Source organism: Odocoileus virginianus, chromosome 23 (assembly GCF_023699985.2).
Source record: "Odocoileus virginianus isolate 20LAN1187 ecotype Illinois chromosome 23, Ovbor_1.2, whole genome shotgun sequence".
In the NCBI taxonomy this organism is placed as follows: domain Eukaryota; kingdom Metazoa; phylum Chordata; class Mammalia; order Artiodactyla; family Cervidae; genus Odocoileus; species Odocoileus virginianus.
The window spans coordinates 29,249,533-29,269,458 of record NC_069696.1 but is presented as its reverse complement, the minus strand read 5'-3'; the positions used below and the strand labels follow the sequence as shown (position 1 = coordinate 29,269,458).

General features: G+C 37.8%; 1 protein-coding gene across 4 annotated transcripts in view; it reads left to right on the top strand.

The window, feature by feature from the left end:
* The window catches only part of SOX5 (SRY-box transcription factor 5), a 1,090,001-nt gene that overhangs the window by 143,546 nt on the left and 926,529 nt on the right, over positions 1–19,926 (top strand). For all 4 annotated transcript variants that reach the window (XM_070453774.1, XM_070453776.1, XM_070453775.1 and 1 more), the window contains exon 2: positions 18,262–18,342. The gene's annotated coding sequence lies outside the window, so the exon portion shown is untranslated. The remainder of the gene's footprint in view (positions 1–18,261; positions 18,343–19,926) is intronic.

Sequence of the window (19,926 nt, the reverse complement as noted above, 5' to 3'; positions counted from 1 at the left end):
GCCCTCCCCCCACCATTTTTTCACCCTGTAAGGAATTCAAATCTACAAACATTTCTGGAACACCTGATATATTTTATAATATAATATATAAGGTGCTTTTGGTGTGGTGAAAGGAAAAAGATATGAACTATTTCTTGTGTAGAAAGAGCATACATAAGAATTTACAATGCAGGATAGAATATGATAGTTGCTGTAAGTGAATTTTGACAAGTATCTTTAGTCTAATAACTAATCATCTTTAGTTGAATATTTGTAAAACAACACCTCTGTTTCAGGTATATTGCTAATAGGTATTATGGAGACCAATCTAAATTAATCAATGTCCTCAAGGAACCTTCCTCAAGGGAGATGGCACATCAACTAAAATGGCATTCAATAAATGAATATAGAGTTTAAATGTTTAGAAGTAGCAGAGGAGAGGAAGGTTAGTTCTCTTGGAAGGTGTTGGGGGGTAGGACAAGGCTTCACAGCTGAGGTACTGAGTTATCAGGATTTTGAGGCATGAATGTGCATGCGTGCGTGCTAAGTCACTTCAGTTGTGTCTGACTCCTTGCGACCCTGTGGACTGTAGCCCACCAACATCCTCTGTCCATGGGATTTCTCAGGCAAGAATACTGGATTGGGGTGCTGTGCCCTCCTGCAGGGGATCTTCCTAACCCAGGGATTGAACCTGTGTCCTTTTTAAGTCTCCTGTATTGGCAGGCAGGCTCTGGGAAGCCCTGAGGCATGAATACCAGTTTAGTAAATAAATAATGAGGATAATGGCAATAGAATAAGGGAAGGCATTACAGAAAAAGGGAATATCATGCCCAACGCTAGGGTGGCTTGAGATTGAATGGTCTGTGGCCACCCTCATCCTGTACAGTCTTTCTGTACCACGAGAGGGTGTCTGGAGTAGTCAGTAATGACAAAGTCATGAAAGTCTGGCCCAAAAGCAAAGTAGGTTGTACATGTAAACTTTTTATGACAGCAACTTACATGCTTTCTTTTAAAGATGGACCTGGTTTTGACTGGTCTGGTTCCTAGCTCTGGTACTCATTATTTTGTGATCCTGAGCAATTTTTTATCCTTTTTAGACCTCAGCTTTTCAACAGTAAATGGAAGTTCTGAGATTTAATAAAAAATAGTCCATTGTCTGATACCTCCTATATAACGCTGACTTTCATTACTGCTGTTTGGTGTTTTGGTTGGCCGTCTGTGGGTTGTGTTCCTTGCGGAGAGATACACACAACTTCATTCAGTCAGGCAGTGCACTTTTCTTCCCGTGAAGTCTGGAGTGTAAATAACATGGGAGAAGACATGGAAAGAGATCCGGGATGGCAGTGTGGAGACCTGAATTCTGGTTCTACCTTAGCCACAAGCCGAGACTGGTGATCTTGACTCAAAATGTGCCCTGAATTTATTCTTCTCTGAGGAGGCGGGTGTGGGGGTTGTAGTCAACGTCTGACTCATGTCCTTGTTGGTATGAGTAGTTTCTGAGGAGCAGTTCAGCGACTTGAAAGAGATCAGCCACACATCCTCATTCCAGTAAAGCCCTACTCAGTCAGAAATTTGCTTTTACAGTTTCTCTTTGGGGAGAAAAGTGGTCTACAGCAGCCAGACTCCTTTTAAAATATGGTGGTTTCCCCATTCTTGTAAAATAAAGGACCAAATGCATAGTTAGTGTCCCCTGAAATTCATTAAGCATGCAGAAGGGTGTTTGGCCAGCCTTGCTCTTTCATTCAGAGATTGAGACTGGGAAGAGCAGGGGGTGGTTTGCTGGTGTGGATGTGCGGTGGCGAGGCTGTGGTTAGGTGAGTCTCAGGAGCATGTCAGCCTGTTGAGCTTCTGTGCATCAGAACATGTAAAACCTACCAATGAATCATGTTCATGGTGGCTGAAGTTTACCTCTGGAGGAAACTTGATTGGTATCGACTAAAGAATAAAGTACTTCTTTCTACAAATTAATTGTTACACTCGTGAATACCGTGTGCTCATTCACAAAGTACAGACAGATTAACATCCTGAAGAATGTGCAGTTGGCAGGGCCACTAGTCAAGGAGCGTTAACTCCAGATTCCAAACCACAGCCCTTCGATATGATTTCCTCTCTTGACAAAATCTAACTGCTATTTTCATTCTGCATTAATTTTGATATCATTTTGAAGTAATAGCATGTATGGCTCTGTAGTCTCCTAATGTAGACGGTCCTGTCTCTTGCTCCTCTATTTCCCTTGATTTGTTTCCACCGTTAATCTAGTAACCAGCCACTTATTGTACTGATTATCTTGTAATTGAAACTATAAAAGCCTATGGCAGGTAAACCTATGGCAGGCAGATGGTCGGCCCAGTATGTCAGCTGTCTCGGATGTGGGAGGTTTTTTTTTTTTTTTTTTTTGGTGTATGACAATGTCTGGAAAATAAAAAACACAAAGTAAAGAGCCCAGATCATACAATTTGAAATTTAACAGAATGTATTTGCTAACACTTTCCAAGTAGCTTTAAGACCAAAATTCATTATGGAAGCATCTTTTGTGGAGCCTGAAGTGAAAGAGAGGAAGGGGAAAGTATAATGTTGGGAAGAGTGCCAAGGTTGTTATAGTAGATTTTCAGTAGCAGTGTTTTGGTCTTTGGTCTTTTGGTGGATGTACTTTTGGTTGGGGTGGGAGGCAGGGAGGGATGGCAGAAATATCCCCAAGCTATTGGTTGCTTTTGCTTGTTCTCTTAGCAGCCTGAGGGGAAAAGTGCTTGTTTAAACACTAATATATTCCGTAGAAACCAACAATTATAGCAAGGTTTTTAAAAAAGAAAATTACATTAAAGATGAATGAGGGTATATTGAAATAATTATGTTTTAAGGTGTGTAACATTAAAGATATTGAATAGAATATTGACTGTTTTGTGGAAATAGCAATAATGAGATTCCTGTCACCTAATCTTACAATAATTGGGTTATTACTATGCAAATGAAGGTATTACTTTAAAAAAAGTAAGGAAGCAAGACAGATCCTTGAGGCAGTCCTTTATCTGTTCTTAAAGCTGTGCTGTCAATTCTTCTTAGACTGAAGATCCTTTTCTCAACAATTTGGAGATGCTCACTTCACTCTGTACTCCTGGAATTCCACTATAATGTTTTTTAGGTGCCACAGGTAGCAGATCGGTGGCTGTTGATCTTATATGAATATATATTTTTTAGCTCTTTGTGGAGCCCAAGGGAATAATTAAACTATATAATTATTACCCACTGTCTTTTTTTAAAAGTGAAATGTTGTGAATTTTCCTGGCAAAGATGTGTGCTGGCGCTCTTATCTCCACTTTCCACACAGCTCTATCATTATTGTGTAGTGTCAGCTGGTACCTGGGGCTCTCAAAAGCCACCAGGTCATTTTGGGCTGACAGACCTCCTAGGACACCTTTATGGCTGAGGAAATGAGTCCATTAGTCCTCAGTCATCCTCAAATCAATGATGTGTCCATTGCCGTCACCACCACGTCCAGTTAAACTCCTGTGACATCCATCAAATGAATAGAAATATTTGGACAGTTGCCATTTTGGTTCATGACCCAAGTAGATACCTGGGTGTACAACAGGGAATGGTATTGTGCACTGTTGATTGCTGAGGCTTTGGGTAAAAGATGATTGTATTTCCTGGAAATGTTGTATGATTTTTACACCCTGCTTGTTATATGAAATGCTCTCTGTATATGGAAGGATACAAAATTCCACTTTAAAATTTCTCTAGTAGTTCTCCCTAAGGAAAACATCAAATGAAAGTCTTGGATTGAGTCTGGTTGAAATCTCACAATGAATCTTTTGTAGTTTCCGTGCTCTTTGGTAGTATATACTAGATTAATCAGAGCAAGTAGATTTGAGGAAATCATGAAAGAAAAATTTCATTTACCAAGTGCCTTTGGTTCCAAGGATTAGGAGGTCAAGAAAATATAGGCCTTATCAGTTTATTTCAGAATCAGTTGAGACTTGAGTGACTTTATAAAATGTCATCAACAACTGCTCTTTACTGTATGTTCTTCTGTACTTCTTAAGGTAGAACTTGGCTCAGAATGGCTGCAGCACATTATATTCATGCCATTCTCTGTTTAGTAGAGAAATCCTAGAATAAATTCATAAAATATAGATAACATTTGCGAACAATTCACAGTCCTGAAAATATCAATTCTAAATCCTTACATTTTTAGAATTTAGCTACTTTGGTTGGCTTCAGTAAATTGATGTATGTGGGTAATTTTTATTAGATGTCTGTGAGAAGGATATTTGGAGAAAATGCAGTATTCTAGCATGTCGTTTAGGTTAGAATAAGTTATGCTGCTGTTATAAACAGCCCTAAAATCTCATTTACAAGATCTGTTGTGATTATAGGTGATTCTGCAGGTCAGTTTTACACCATAGACTGGCTTAGCTATTGAAATTTCAATTTTATAGCATTTTTATATACATCTATTTCCATGAACTCCCAGGCCAGAGAAGAAAGGGCTGAAGAGTTGAACACTGGCAAATACTTTATTCCAGAGCGACAAACATCCCTTCTCATATTTCTTTGCTAGAACTAATCATTAGGCCACTTCTTATGTCATTGGGATGTAAAGTACAGAGGACAACCAGATGTTGATAAAAACTAGTACTCTGATCATATCCGTTATTTATGTAGACCACTTGTTGAGAGTACCTTTGGAATTTGAAATGCCACTCGTGATGTGTGGGTGTAGAAACCTCAGCAAGGAGTGTAATGAATAATTTTCATTAAAAGCAATAAACATCTTTCTCCTACTCATTGCTGCACCCATTTGTCTAGACTTCTGTGGACCTATTCTTGGGTTCGATGGAACAGATTTTACCTTGACTAAGGTCTGCATGCAGTCAACCTTTACAGATAGGATTACAGTGAGCTTTTAAATTTGTAGCTGTGACCAACGAGCAATAATGATAAATCTTGTAGAAGAATGCCCTTTGTCCATGTTTGATGAAGATTGGTGGCATAAAATGCAGCCAACAATCTCTCAGGTTGGAAATGGGGTTATTTGATTTGCAGAAAAAAAGAAATATTAGAAGAAGTACATTTGTTCACTCATTCTGATAGGATCTACAGAGAAAAGAGAGAGTATTTTAGTATAATGAATGTCCCATTATCTTTATGAACAAAGCAAATTCATGTGTACGCAGTCGTGTTGGACTCTGTGCGATCTCATGGACTGTTGCTCTCCAGGCTCCTCTGTCCCTGGGATTTTCCAGGCAAGAATGTTGGCGTGGGTTGCCATTTCCTACTCCAGGGGATCTTCCCGACCTAGAGATCCTGGTCTCTTATGTCTCCTGCATTGGCAGGCAGATTCTTTACAGCTGCTCTACCTGGGAAACCCAAAGCAAAATATTTGGAGCTAATAGATTTTTAGGAACAGTAACAAAAGTTTGTATCTTATTTAGCTTTTTGGGAGTAGCAAACAAGAAGAAAACAGGAATGCATTTCATCTGAAGGTGGGGGATATTTTACCACTTAGGTAGAACAACTTTCTGTCATCCTTAGAATGTAACCAAGTAATTCCTTTGTTTGTTTGTTTTTTCAAGTGATTCCTTTTAAGTATCACTGTGAACTCAAGAATTTAAGCATATTTGATGGGCTTAATCAGTTGCAGTTCTTATACTTTCTGAAGCTCAAATTTTGACCATTGCAAACCTCTTCAAACTGGCTTCTGAGTACTTTTGACATAGCTGTTGTCATCTTTGTTAGCTTCTTTTCTATATGGTATGTCAAGATGTTCTGAATTTTGTACGTATCCTGCCCCCATCTATTTCTCTAAGCAGTCTTGTGTTTTGAGCACTAGATACATTTGTATGTTCATTTCTATTGATTTGGTCATTATTTAAGGCTAAACAGTGCTAGTTTATCTGCTTAGAATTTTCACCTCTAGTGCTGAAGTATTATATTTTGGGTTATCAAATTTGATGTTAAAAATACATTTAAAGTTGTTTTAATATATGTGAGGTCCATCAGCAGTTTTACTAAAATTTTTGGAGAATGGTATTTCAACCATGGATGAGTATCATTTTCTAGCTATCAATCACATTGTATACATTAAAAATCTTTCTGACCTTATTATTTCTTTGGCTTAATACTGTGGGAAGAATCTTCTTTCACAGTTTGTATTCATATTTGGCTCTTCTTTGGCTCGAGGTGATCAAATCTGTTACAAGTTACTGTTTTTACAGCCTCTTAACACACTGAGTTCTGCTTTCATTTGTTTTTGTTTTTTTGTTTTTTTAGCTTAACTGCTTCATCTTGATCACCATTTACCAGTGTTTATCTGCTACTCTAATTTCCTCAGAAGTTGTCATATACATTATATTACTTATGTATTTCTGTAGGTTAACATTTAAAATGATTTTTTTTTAATGAGGGAGTGAAAAAAATTAGGGAGTAAACATCATCATTTTACTGAGCTCATATGCCCATGTCATATTTGGCTTAAATAGTTAATTGTAGTCCTGGGATTCTGCACCCCACAGCATTGTTTGGTAGTGAAATGTAGAAAGTTACAGATTTTATAACATTTGCTTGCTCAGAAAACCCTTTTTATGCTGTGCCTCATCTATAAGGAACTCTTTTTACTAATATGACGAGGGAATAAAATGCCCCTACTCTTAGCAGCTGTGTAGGAGGAAAGAGGAAGGGTGGAGTTGTAAGATCTAAAGTTTTTGTGTTTATCAGAACCTTGCTTATGTTTAGTTTTGTTGGGCCCTCATTTGACAAGAATGCCTGGACCAGTCTGTGTGACTCTGACAACTAACCACTCTGTTTTTTTAGAGGATGGTGTTCTGCCATCTGAAATGGACCACCTCAACTAGTGCTTACAGATACATATAGAACCTCCCTTCTTCCTGTTTACCTGTCCTGATTCTGCTCTTTCAGGTCTTCCAGAGGCTCTAAGACTAACCAGAGAGCAATTAAGTGAGATGCAGCATTGGATCTTGTGTGCATGCGTGCATGTTTGTGTGCTAAGTCGCTTCAGTTGTGTCTGACTCTTTGTGACCCCATGGACTATAGCCCGCCAGGCTCCTCTGTCCATGGGATTCTCCAGGCAAGAATGCTGGAGTGGGTTGCCATTTCCTTCTCCAGGACATCTTCCTGACCTATGGACTGAACCCACTTCTTACATCTCCTGCACTGGCAGGTGGGTTCTTTTCTACCGCTACCACTGGGAAGCCCTGTTGGATCACAGCCATTTGCAAATGATACTCATGTCATTGGAAGTATTTTTAAAGAAATTAGGATAGTATTTTTTTTTAAAGCCCAACCAGATTTACTAATGAGAAACATGGTATCTCACATAGTCAGACATTAGAGGTAGGGCAGATCATTGGGTTGAACTTGTCCTGTGCCTTCAGCATCTTATCTCTGCAGTTCCCCAAGCTCTGCCCTCCCCTATATATCAGATTTATTCTTAAATTGAAAGCAGGTTGTATCTGCAGTTCCAGCTCTGACACCCATAGAGGTTGAGAAAAGAGACCGTCTCTTTTAAGGGTCTCATAAAATTGAGGAAATGTTTTCCCAGAAGCAAATCTTACTTATGTTTCATTGGCTCATGTTGTGTCATATGTCCATTCCTGTATTCAAACCATTATTCCAGGAGAATGCCATTCATAGGTTAGTATAGGTGTGGGTTCACCAAGCCATCACTGAAAAGGAGGATGGGGTTAACCATGGTTCCCTTAAATTTAACAGGACCTACTGCAGAAGTTGGGCTTACTTCCTCAAACTGCACTGCTCTTACATGCTAAGGAAGGGATATTGAGGAGAAAACCACAGTATCTGTTATATTATGCCTTAGGGCTTATTTGTTCATTTGTATGTTCATTTTTTTTTTGCTGTAGAATGTGAGTAAAATAATGAGCAATTACAGTTGGAAAAAAATCAATATGATATATCCAAAGAGGTATGATTTGTTGTAAAAATCTTTCCAAAAGTTTCACCGATTTTTTTTAAATGAATGTGAATTGCATGAACAACCTAATGTTATACCTTTTTACCGCCAGTGAGTTCAGTGAATAGCAATGTTTTTGAAATATGATTAAACTTGCCCTAAGAACTGTCATCTGCGTTGGGTTTTTTATTAAGCTTCCCTTGGTGGCTCCTTCCGTCCTTCCTCTCAAGCCCTTGTGTTATAGGTCAAAGAGTGTCCTGGGCTCTAGCAGCATCACCCATATTTTTCTAGACTCACGCCTAGAATATTGTCTGTTCTTCCCTTCAACTTTTCAGATCTTTCCTGCTCCTCAAAACCCAGCTCAGTGCTATGTCTGTGATGCCTTTTGGCAACCAGGCCAGCCTGAGGTTCATTTTTCTCTTTCCTCTGAATACTTTAAGTATTTTCTATTCAGGTCAAGTCATCTGCTGTCTTTTGAGACTTCTTCTATGTCTTTGAGCTATTATTAACATCTTTTATTATTGATTATGACCTTTTTGAAAATAGAAACCCTTGATATCTTAATGAGTCCCGTGAAAATTGTTTCTTTTCATGTGGTCATCTTAGAAAAGCAAGTTTAAAGAATCTCTCATTCTGGACATAAAAATAGCTCACATTTATTAAGTATTTGCTATATTCCCAACACAGTAATATGTGTTTATGGTCATTATCTCATTTCTTCCTCACATACATATTGAAAAACTCCATGTAGTTGGTTAGACAAAGAACTATCTCAAAATAGTTGAAGTTAAGAAAGGGAGCATAACCTTTAAACTCCCAGGATATCTCCAGACATTCATCTTGCTCTATCATCTCATGTCTTAGTATTGCTTTCCTCTTGCATAACATTATTAGGTTTGAATAGTCCTCAGTAAAGTCAGTCACAGAAAAAAAGAGAAATGGAGAGGGGGGGGTGGGAGAGAGGGAGAGGAAGAAAGAGAGAGGAGAGTGCATTCAAGTGAACAAGAGGGCGAGAGAGAAGGAAAGGGAGATAGAGAATGTGTTCTGGCCATTGTTGGGGTGGTGGGGAACCCCATGGCTTCTCAGAAGTGGTCAGTGATTGCTCAGGCCTGAACAGTCATCCCTAAAATGCAGCACAGTGAGGTATGGGCCGAACCTACTTGAACCATGAAGCCTGAGAATAGGAGCGGCATGGTTTTTTCAGTGAGATGCTGAGTAGACAATGACTCTGTAAGTGCTAATATTATTTCGAATTTACAGATACGATCTGGGCTTATAGATGGAGTAGCTTGTCCAAGATCGCTTACATAGAGATTCAACTCAGCATACATGCCAGAGTTTATGCTGGTAATCACTTTTCTATATTGTAGTATTTTTATTAAACTGTGTTTGAGTATCAGTGATTACAATAAAAATAGCTTCCTCTATGCGGACCTTATTTTATGTGTCTTCAGGAGCAATCCTTTTCACATACTCGGTGCTTCGTAGAATCTCATCTTTTTTACCAAGTCAGGAAATGAACCATCCTCTGAAGTTATTACACGCTAGTTGAGTAACTGGATTTGCTTTCCTAAGGTTGTGTTTCAGGCACTATATGTATATTTTTTTTCACCCAGATCTCTGCATTTGAATACTTTCATAGCTTTTTGTGGCTCCATAGACAGCACACCTGACAAAGAAATTTTAGATGTTGTCACTGGGGAGAAATTTGCAGAGGAAAAGCACAAGGGTCACTGAAATCTCCTTCCATTGCCTGGAGAGGTGCCTGGGTAGAACCTGGAGAGTCATGAGTATGTTACATGGACTAATCCAAGATCTGTCAACAGAAAGACCCTTGGTCAACCTGGGGAGACTGAGCCAGGACAAACTGAGCTGTGGATGCTGAAGCCCTGATTCTTGAGCTCCTGAAATGAAAGTCTGTGGCCCCTGTTATCTCTGACTCCTTCCACAATCCAGTGCCTGTCCTGTTCTTGCTCAGGCCTGCCAGCAGACCCTGCTCTTCAGGTTCTTCCTGTCCTCTCAGTTTCTAGGAGAGACCACCCACCATTTGACTCGAACTCTTCCTGTTCATTTCCTTCTGATCCAAGAATTGCCAATGTCTGAGATGAGTTTTCTATCATTTTTGACGTTTTTGTGTTTTAGGTGCTATTTACCGTGTTACGTATTGACACACAAATGCATGTTTTGTCATAACAACTCCTTCCCTAACATTCTGGAATGCATTCCTTGTTTTACTTCTTTCTCTGCTAATGACTTTTCTGACTTTGAAGTAGTTAGATCACAGCTTCTTTATTAATATGTTTTAATGACTTTGTTTTTCCCCCCCATCATCTAACAAAGTTCGTTACAGATATTACTCAACAATATATAGTTAGTTTGACTGAGTCCTCAGAGACGGGGTGAATTGTCTATGACACCAGCATAAGAACCAGGAGTTTCACCTTATTTTGTAGAGGTGGCCTGAACACTGTTCACTCTGCGCTTTCAGTTTGTGCTCAGAGGTAAAGGGTGAGACACAGTTTACCAACCTGATCCACAGCTTGGTATGTAGTTTTTATGTCTTTATCCATTCAGTCATTAATATATCTGTGGAGGGGATGATTCGGGATTACTCTGTTTTCAAAATTTAGAATTTAGTGTATTTTCAGGATTTTGCTTCTAATCAGGAATAATTTGTGCTGTAAAATGTATTATAATCTTATGTGTTATCTTATCCACACTAGATGTCAGTTATTTTATAGTGTATATATTTGATCTTTGCTGTACTCTGGCTGGAAAGGAAAGTAAGTCCTCTTATGTAGAAATGTGGCCTGTTAACAATGAACAATGTATTTATAGGTTGTCTGCTCACCCACTGAATTTTCACTGGTAGAAGTATAACTTCACCATCAGTCTGAGAACATCAGCATAGGGGTTTACCTTTTAATATTTTCATTTAAAACATCACAAAGGCTATTCTAAATTAGCAAGGGGCATTGACACAGCAAACTAGTGAAAAATGTGAAGACACAGCTTTCTTCAGCTGATTTGGTTTTAGCTGCCACTTTGGAAGCTTTTACACTTCTTTCCCTTTCCCACCCCAACTCCAGGGGGTAAACAAAAGAATATAATTTGCATCAGCTAGAGCAATATTTCTGAGGTCATTGCTCTAAGTGTGTGGGGGATTTGGAGTAGGAATCCTGAAAAGGAGAAAAAGGCAAGGGTAAAAGCTCTGTTGACAAGGGGGTTTCATAGGCATGTGGTGAGAGCACAACATTGGATGTGTGAATACAAATTCTGCAAGCTTCCTCTCCTCTTGTGAAAAAAAGTTCTGTCTGGATAGAGCTGGACACAGAGGCAGCTGTATAACTTAGCTTTACTATCTGATTCACATCCTTCCCTGTTGGAGTGTTTAGCACCTTCACTTCTTCTTGTCCTTCTCCTCAGCACATGTGGTACCACTGGTTGAGAGGAGGGCAGATGGCTGTCTGTATAAGATGCTGAATGGTGCTTTATCATTTGGCCAGTCCACTGGGCTTGAACGGAAGGGCATTTGAATTCTCACTTTGGTGCAGACCATTAGCACATTCATCCTTTGCTGGCATCAGGTCAAGGAACCCAAGTTAGCTTGTGAACCAAGTTTTTCCCTGGAGTAAACATAATACATATACTTGACTAGGAGGTCAGCTGTTAAAAGATGACTTTTTTCCTCAGTAGGATAGGATATTTGTTCCTATTTAGGTAGTATCTAAGTGGAGGCAATTTAGACATTTAATAAAGCAAAATCTATCCTAAAAAAAAAATAGGAAGACCTCATTATAGATTCACAGATCTGTGTATTTGTGTGCTCAAGGATAATAATAATACTGGGAGACAGTTCCGAGGAAAGAGATGAGTAAAAATAAGAAAAAAAAAATTAATGGATTTGAGCCCAAGTAAGCAAAACTCTATTATTTAATTATAGTATCTAACTGTGAATATAAATGGGAGATGTAGAAAAAGAATTTTTTCCAAAGTTTGGATCATAGAAGCTGTCATGACTAAAGGAGGAAACCTGTCACTGAGAGCTACAAACTAGAGGTTTGATCTTTCTTAAAATGAATCAGGGAGTATAAAAAATATTTTGAGAATTGAGGACTGTCCCTTTTGTACAAACTCAAGTGTTTTCACATCTGAAGTAAACAAAAACTGCATAATGTGGAAAATATGTCAATGTCCTTCAGATTTTGTCCCTCTGTGATAGTCTGGTTAGATGGGGAAAACTCACTGATACACAGTGGAAAAGGACATACTAGCTCTTACAATTTCATGTTGGGAACTTCTTGTGGACCAGTGCCTGCAATAATATGTATGGTTGGGCCATTTATTTGCTATCAGTTGCTACTTTTGGCACATTGTTACATTTGGGTACATTTAAACCCCAGAGTCTTGGTTAAATTCCAATGTAGATGAGTGATGATATTCCATCTGCCATGTTCTTATTTTGCCTTCCTTAAGGAAATGAAGCATAACTTCATTCTTAAGCAGACTGTTGATATACTACAGATAAAAATTTAATATTTTTATTCCTGATTTTGTAGTTCAGTGTTATCAGACCTCAGCTCTATGCTCAACTTTGTCACTGACTCTCTCGTAACCTTGTGCAAGTCAATTTCATCTCTCTGAAATGAATTTTCTATAAAAGGTAAACAATAGCCTAGGTAGCTCTTTTAAGCCTACTTAAAACTGAAACAGATTATGACTGGTTGATGGTCTGCATTCTTGCTAAATGGATTTGTTCAGACTTCCAACAATTTTTCAGATTTTTATCCACTTTAATGTATTATAAAACACATTCTCTTAAAAATTATCTTTAAAGTTGTTTATCCAAAAAAGTATACATCAAATGACAGAAATCTTGGTGTTTCAGTCCAAAGTGATATATTTTTTCCCCTGACTAATCCCAATTCACATTTCAATTATCTTTTTAGTGGAGGTATGAATGTGTATGTAGTTCTAGGTAGGAGGAAATAGGAGTGTATATGGAGAAAACTACCATAACTCACATAGCTACATTTATTCTGATGTTTAGATTTTTGATTTACCAAATCTCACATTTTTGCAGAAATATTCAGTAGGACATGTTTCATGACACATTTCACTCACACTGTTAATATGATGACACTCTTGGACTGTGATATGTAGTTTGATGTCATACTTAAAGATACCACTAAAAAAGCTATAGAAAAAGACACTCAAAGATATTATAGATAAATCAAAATTGAATTATAAAAAATGTTTAAGGATAACAAGATAAAGAAAACAGAGGAATGAAAAACCAAAAACAAAGTGAAATTATTGGCTTCTGGCCTAACATATCAATAATTACATGAAATGTAAATGGTCTAAATACAGCAATTGAAACAGATTGTTAGAGCATATTAAAAAATAGCACCCAACTACAGTGCTGTATCTTCATGAATCTCTTTAAATATAGTGATATTGGCAAGTTGAAAGTAAAGAATTGGTAAAAAGTATCTTGCAAACATTAATAATAGTAAGCAGGAGTTGCTATATTATCAGATACAGTAGACACTTGTGATAGAGGGGGGATATTATATGTTGACGGAAGAGTTGCACCATCAGTAAGACTCAGTCATCCTAAAGATGTGTGCCCTAAATTACTGAGTTGCAAAAAAATGACATATTTTTTAAAAGAAATAGATTTATAAATATAATTGAAGATTTTAATACCCCATCTCATCAATGGATAGAAAACTAGACAGAAAATCAGCAAAGAGAAAAAACTCAGCATCAGTGAACAACAGACTTAATAGGTATTCACTGAGCACTCTACCCCACAGGAACAGAACACACATTCTCTTAATGTGACCATGAAACATGTAATATATTTGACCATATCGTGGATCAGAAAACAAGTCTCAAAAATTTTTAAAGAATTAAAATCTTAAAGAATGCATTCTTTGACTACCATGGAATCAAATTAGAAATTAGTAATAGAAAAATAACATGTAAAAATCTGAACACTTGGAAATTCAACTACACACATTATAAATAATCCATGGGCCACAAAGGAAGTCTCAAGGAACATAATACATTGAATGGATTGAAAATAAAAATACACCGTTAAAATTTGTGGGTCACAGGTAAAGAAGTGCTAAGAGGCATGTTAGATAGCATTAAATGTATACATTAGAAAAAAGGAAAAGTTTCTAATCAATAATCTAAACTCACACTTCAATAACCTAGAAAAAGAAGAGCTGAATATACCTGAAGTCCAAAGCAAGCAGAATGAAAGAAATCATAATAAGAACAAAAATTAATAAAATTGAAAACAGAAAAACAATGAAAAAATTCCGGTTATTTGAAAAGACTGATAACGTTGACAAACATCTCACAAGACTGACAAAGAAAAAAACAGATAAGACACAAATCACCAATGTGAAGAATGAAATAAAGTGTATCACTATAGACTGCAGACATCAAAGGGATAATATGCATATACTAGGAACAGTTCTATACATATAAATTTGATAACTTAGAAGAAATGGACCAACTCCTCAAATGACATAAACTGCTACAACTCACTCAATATTAAATAGATAGTTTGAATAGCTCTAAAACTATTAAGGAGATTGAACAAATAATTTTAACAATAAAAAAATCCACTCCCAGATGGTTTCACTAGAGAATCCTAACAAACACTGAAAGAAGTAGCGTCAGTTCTATACAATGGCTTCCAAAAAACCATTTATTTTAGGAAAGTGGTATTACCGAGATACCAAAACCTGATAAAGATAGAACAGAAAAGAAAACTAGAGATGAATATTCTTCATGAACATGGACATAAGGATCCTTAATAAAATATTAACAAATAGAATTCAGCAGTATAGGTAACAAATAGAATTCAGCAACATATACATTTCATGACTGAGTAGGATTTATTCCAGGAATTAAGGTTGGTTCAGTACTTGCAATTCACCTTGTTAACAGGCTAAAGAAGAAACACCATATGATCCTATCCATTCATGCAGAAAAAAGCATTTGACAAAATCAACCATTTATGATAAAAATTCTCAGAAAAATGAGAACAGAGAGCTTCAACTTGATATCAAGCATCTGAAAAAGACTGCATAAATTCTATAACCAACATTACCCTTAATGATGAAAGACTGAATTGTTTCTCCTCAGATAAGGAACAAGGTCAAGAATGTTTGCACTCACCAATTTTACTTGATATATTGCTAGAACTTCCAGCTAGTACAGAAAGATAAGGGAAGGAAATTAAAATCATAGAGATCAGAATGGAATCAGAAATAAAATTGTCCCTATTTTCAGGTGACATGATTGTTTATATAGAAAACCCTAGGGGACTTAAAAAAAAAAAAAGCCTTTCAAAACTAATAGGTGAGTTCAGTAAGGTAGTAGGATATGAGATAAGCATACAAAAATCAACTATATTCCTGTATAATAACAATGAACAACTGGACACCAACATTAAAAATACAATACCATTTATAATCACTCAAAAATTTAAGCACTTAGTTATAAATCTAGCAAAACATGTGTAGGACTATATGCTAAAAGCCATACAGTACTGATTGAAAATATAAATAAATAGGTATATACCATGTTAATGGATTAGAAGACTCACCATAACAAATGTATCAATTCTCTTCAAACTGATGTACAGGTTTAACACAGTTTGTATCAATATTTTGGCACAATTTTTTGTGTAGATCAAATTTTTATAAAAATTTTATGGAAAGGCAAAGAAATCAGAGTAGTTATAAGAATTTTTAAATAGATGAATAGAGTGGGAAGAATTAATCTACTCGATTTCAGGATTTATTATACAGCTATAGTAATCAAGACTATGTGAGTTTGGCAGAGGGAGACATGTGTATAACAATGAAATAGAACAGAGAACCCAGAAATTGGCCCATACAAATATAAACTGATTTTTGACCAAGGTGCAAAACCAGTTCAGTGGAGGAAACCTAGCCTTCTCAACAAATGGTATTGAAGCTCTTGAGCATCCATAAGCAAAAAATGAAACTTCACCTTAGACTTATACAAAAATTAACTCAAAATATATCAAGAACTTAAATGTATCGATAAAATTTAAAAATAGAATTTTTATGAAAAAAATTGGAATATCTTCAGGATCCAGGGCAAGACAGAGCATTTTTAGACTTTATATCAAAACCATGATTCATAAAATGAAAAATTGATAAATTCAACTTAACAAAATTAAAAACTTTGGGCTCTGTGAAATACCCTGTTAGTAATATGATAAGCTACAGGCTGGGAGAAAGTGGCTTCAGACTATATATTTAGACTTGTAGTAAGGATTAGTATTAAGAATATAATCTTTTAAAACCAATAAAAAGAAATGAAACAATCCAATCAGAAAACTGGGCTCTGTGAAATACCCTGTTAAGATTATGATAAGCTATAGTCTGTGAGAAAGTAGTTTCAGACTATATATTTAGACTTGTAGTAAGGATTAGTATTAAGAATATAATCTTTCAAAACACTTCAATAAAAAAATGAAACAATCCAATCAGAAAATAGACCAAATACATGAAGGAACATTTCATGGGAAAGGATATATACAGCTAACATCTAAGCACATGAAAAGATGTTCAACATCATTAATCATTAGAGAAAAGCAGAATGGCTAAAATAAGAAATAATGACAATGCCAAATGCTGGCAAGGATTGCAGAAACTAGCTCATTCATGCATGGCTGATGGAATGTAAAATGGTGTAGAATGTTTTACAGAACAGTTTGACAGGTTTTTAAAGAAAACTTAACTTAAAATGACGATAAAATCCAGCAATTGCTCTTGTGGGCATTTATTTCAGAGAAAGGAAAACTTCTACTCACACAAAAGCCTGTGTGCCAATGTTTATAGTAGCTTTTGCTTATATAATACCAAACTAGAAATAGTGTAATACTGTAGTGCCTTTCGGTGGGTGAATGGTTAAATGATCTGGATCATAGAACTATTGAGCAATATAACTAGACAAACCTGGATAAATCACCAGAGTTTTGTGTATGATTTCATTTGCATGATAATTTTGAAATGACAACACTATAGACATTGTACACTAGTGGTTTCCAGGGTTTAAGAAGGAGGTGGGATAGGAGGGCTATAAAAAGACAATCTTAGGGACTCTTCTGGTTGGTGATGGAAATATTCTGTATCTTAGCTCTATCGATGTCAACATCTTGGTTTTGGTATTGGACTATAGCTTTGCAAGATGTTACCCTTGAGGGAAACAGGGTAGAAGATATAGGGGATTTCTCTGTATTATTTCTGAGAAATGCATGCAAATATGCAGTGGTGTCACATTATATATTGATTAAAGAAAAAGACAGCCTTCTAATGGCTTCCAGGTTAAAATTCAAAGCCTCTCCTTGGCCCTTTCCTTCTTCCTTCATGTCCTGCTTGTCTTTCCTGGACATATCCCACTGCAGGCGCAGTGGCCTTTTGCTGTTCCTGGTCTTTTACCACAGGGCCTTTGCTCTAGCTGTCCCCACAGCCTGCAAAGCACAGCCTCTGTCCAGTTGCTCACTTTGTCCTGGTCTCTGCGCAAATGTTGCCTTAGCAGAGCGACTTTTCCCTTGAACACTGTCTCTAAAATAGGACCCCCTACCACAATCTATTCCCTTCCTTGGATTTATGTTTCTTCTCTCATTAGAAATGGGCTTCCCTGGTCGCTTAGCTAGTAAAGAATCCACCTGCAATGCAGGAGACCCCAGTTTGAGTCCCGGCTTGGGAAGATCCCCTGGAGAAGGGATAGGCTACCCACTCCAGTATTCTTTGGCTTACCTGGTGGCTCAGATGGTCAAGAATTTGCCTGCAATGCAGGAAACCCGGGTTTGATCCCTGGGTTGGGAAGATCCCCTGGAGAAGGGAATGGCTACCCACTGCAGTATTCCGGCTTGGAGAATTCCATGGACAGAGGAGTCTGGCAGGCTACAGTTCATGGAGTCTCAGAGTCAGACACAACTGAGCTACTTTCACTTTCTCATTAGAAATAGACTTGATACTTTTAAATCTTCCAGAGTTTTTTGGATAGGAACCTCAAGTTCCCCATTTTACCTCCTCTTTCCTATGTTTTCTTCTGGGATTTGGAACATTTGATTTTCAAAAACAGACCAAACAAGCTGGTTCATTCTATTTTTTTCCCTTCTGCTGATGTTCTAGATGGAATTTAAGAGTTCTGTGGTAGTGGATGTCATGTAGTCTGTCAGGCTCAGTCGAACACCATCCACTGGCATTTCCCAGCCAGAATTTAACAGTCAACCTCCTTACTCCATGAAACTGCCTCTAAGTGACTTAGCTCTGATTCTCTTCTAGGCTTCTTAATCATCCACGGTGTAAAGACACACTTCAAGAGGATCCTTAGAAGTCTTGGACAAGCTTCCCCACACGTGGCAGGTATGTGTCTACACAACTGAGTATGCAAGGAATGTAACTTGTTTTATTTTCTGCAGTTAGATCTTTCGTGTAAGCACGTGGAAGCAATTTGAGGTTGCATCCTAATTCTAGTTAATACTTTGAAGGTGAGGGGTGACATATCTGCTCCTAGGCTGTCATCTCTCCACGAGTCATGTTTGTCCTCTTATCCTTCGTCAGTACTCATGAGCCACTGCTGAGGCACACCTTGATCTTCCTTTGAGGATCTTTTCCTTTCCTTCTTTTGGCTTCTTCCAGATACTCCCTGGACACGTGAGGGTGTGCTGCTGCTGAACCAGAAGAAAGTCTCTGGGGTGGCTTAGAGCTCTATGCTCCTTGCATGACGCTGTGAAGCCCCGGGGCCTTGTTCTGTTGCTCCTGTGTCATGCTAGTCCAGACAGTCCTTGGCAGACCTGGTCAGGTCCACCTGCAATATATCACTTGGTCATTTCAAAGGTCCAGACCTCATCCAAGAAAGAAAATCCATTCCATCTGCCATTATTTTCTACCATCATGTTTAGCAAACATAGAGGGCAAGAGGAGAAGGTGGACGACAGAGTATGAGATGGTTGGATGGCATCATTGACTCAATGGATATGAGTTTGAGCAAACTCTAAGAGATAGTGAAGGACAGGGAAGGCTGGTGTGCTGCAGTCCATGCAGTTGCAAAGAGTTGGTCATGACTTTGAGCGACTGAACAACCCTGTTACAGTATTTTGAACAGCACAACTTAGGAAATCAATCAAAACACAGTTTACATTTTTTTTTTCCTGTTGTTTCTTTAAAATGCACTGGGAAAGGGGAAGTGGGTATTCTCTTGGCTCTGGATGAAATTTAGGCCTCAAGTAGGCTCCATACCTAGTAAGATTACTCTTAGATTTAAAAAATTTCTATCTACACTTTAAATCACAAACACTGTCTACATTCAAAAATTAAAATGGTCAATCTCAACTATAATAGTAGTTTGCAAGTTCATTTAATATCAAATCATCTCTCATCCCCTCTCTGAGGCCCATATTTGGATTGGGCTCTTGCAGAGGGAGAGGGTGTGCTGTTTTCTTTCTCTATCTGTCACCTACTCCCCCATTTGCTGGCTGCTATTGCTAAATCCTAAGGGATTGAAACGAGGGAAAGAAAAGGAAATGAGTGACTTAGGGATGTTTTTTATGTGAACAGGTACTGGGTTAACCTGGCTCCAGCTTTCAGGGCCTGGCAGATATTTAAAACTGAGAATCATTTGGCCACTTTGGGGGGACTTAGGTGGCTCCCCTGCTGGGCCCATTTGTCTTCAACTCTCCTGGCTTGGACAGGGCTTCTCCTGTAGCTGTCCACTCCCTACTCACCTCCTGGTTCTCGGCTAGTCCATCCCACATGAACTCATGTTGAGTGTATAAAGAATACTTCCGAGCGGCCATCTTGGGCTTCAGGCTAGCTCTGTCACCCGTGGCTCACACCTGCTTCATGAAAACACGCATCTTGTGAACCTCCGAGGACTGAAGGGTACTTCTCAAATTACTGAGCTGTTCCTTATCTCCTTCTTGTCCTCCAGATTCCCAAGGTGGGAGC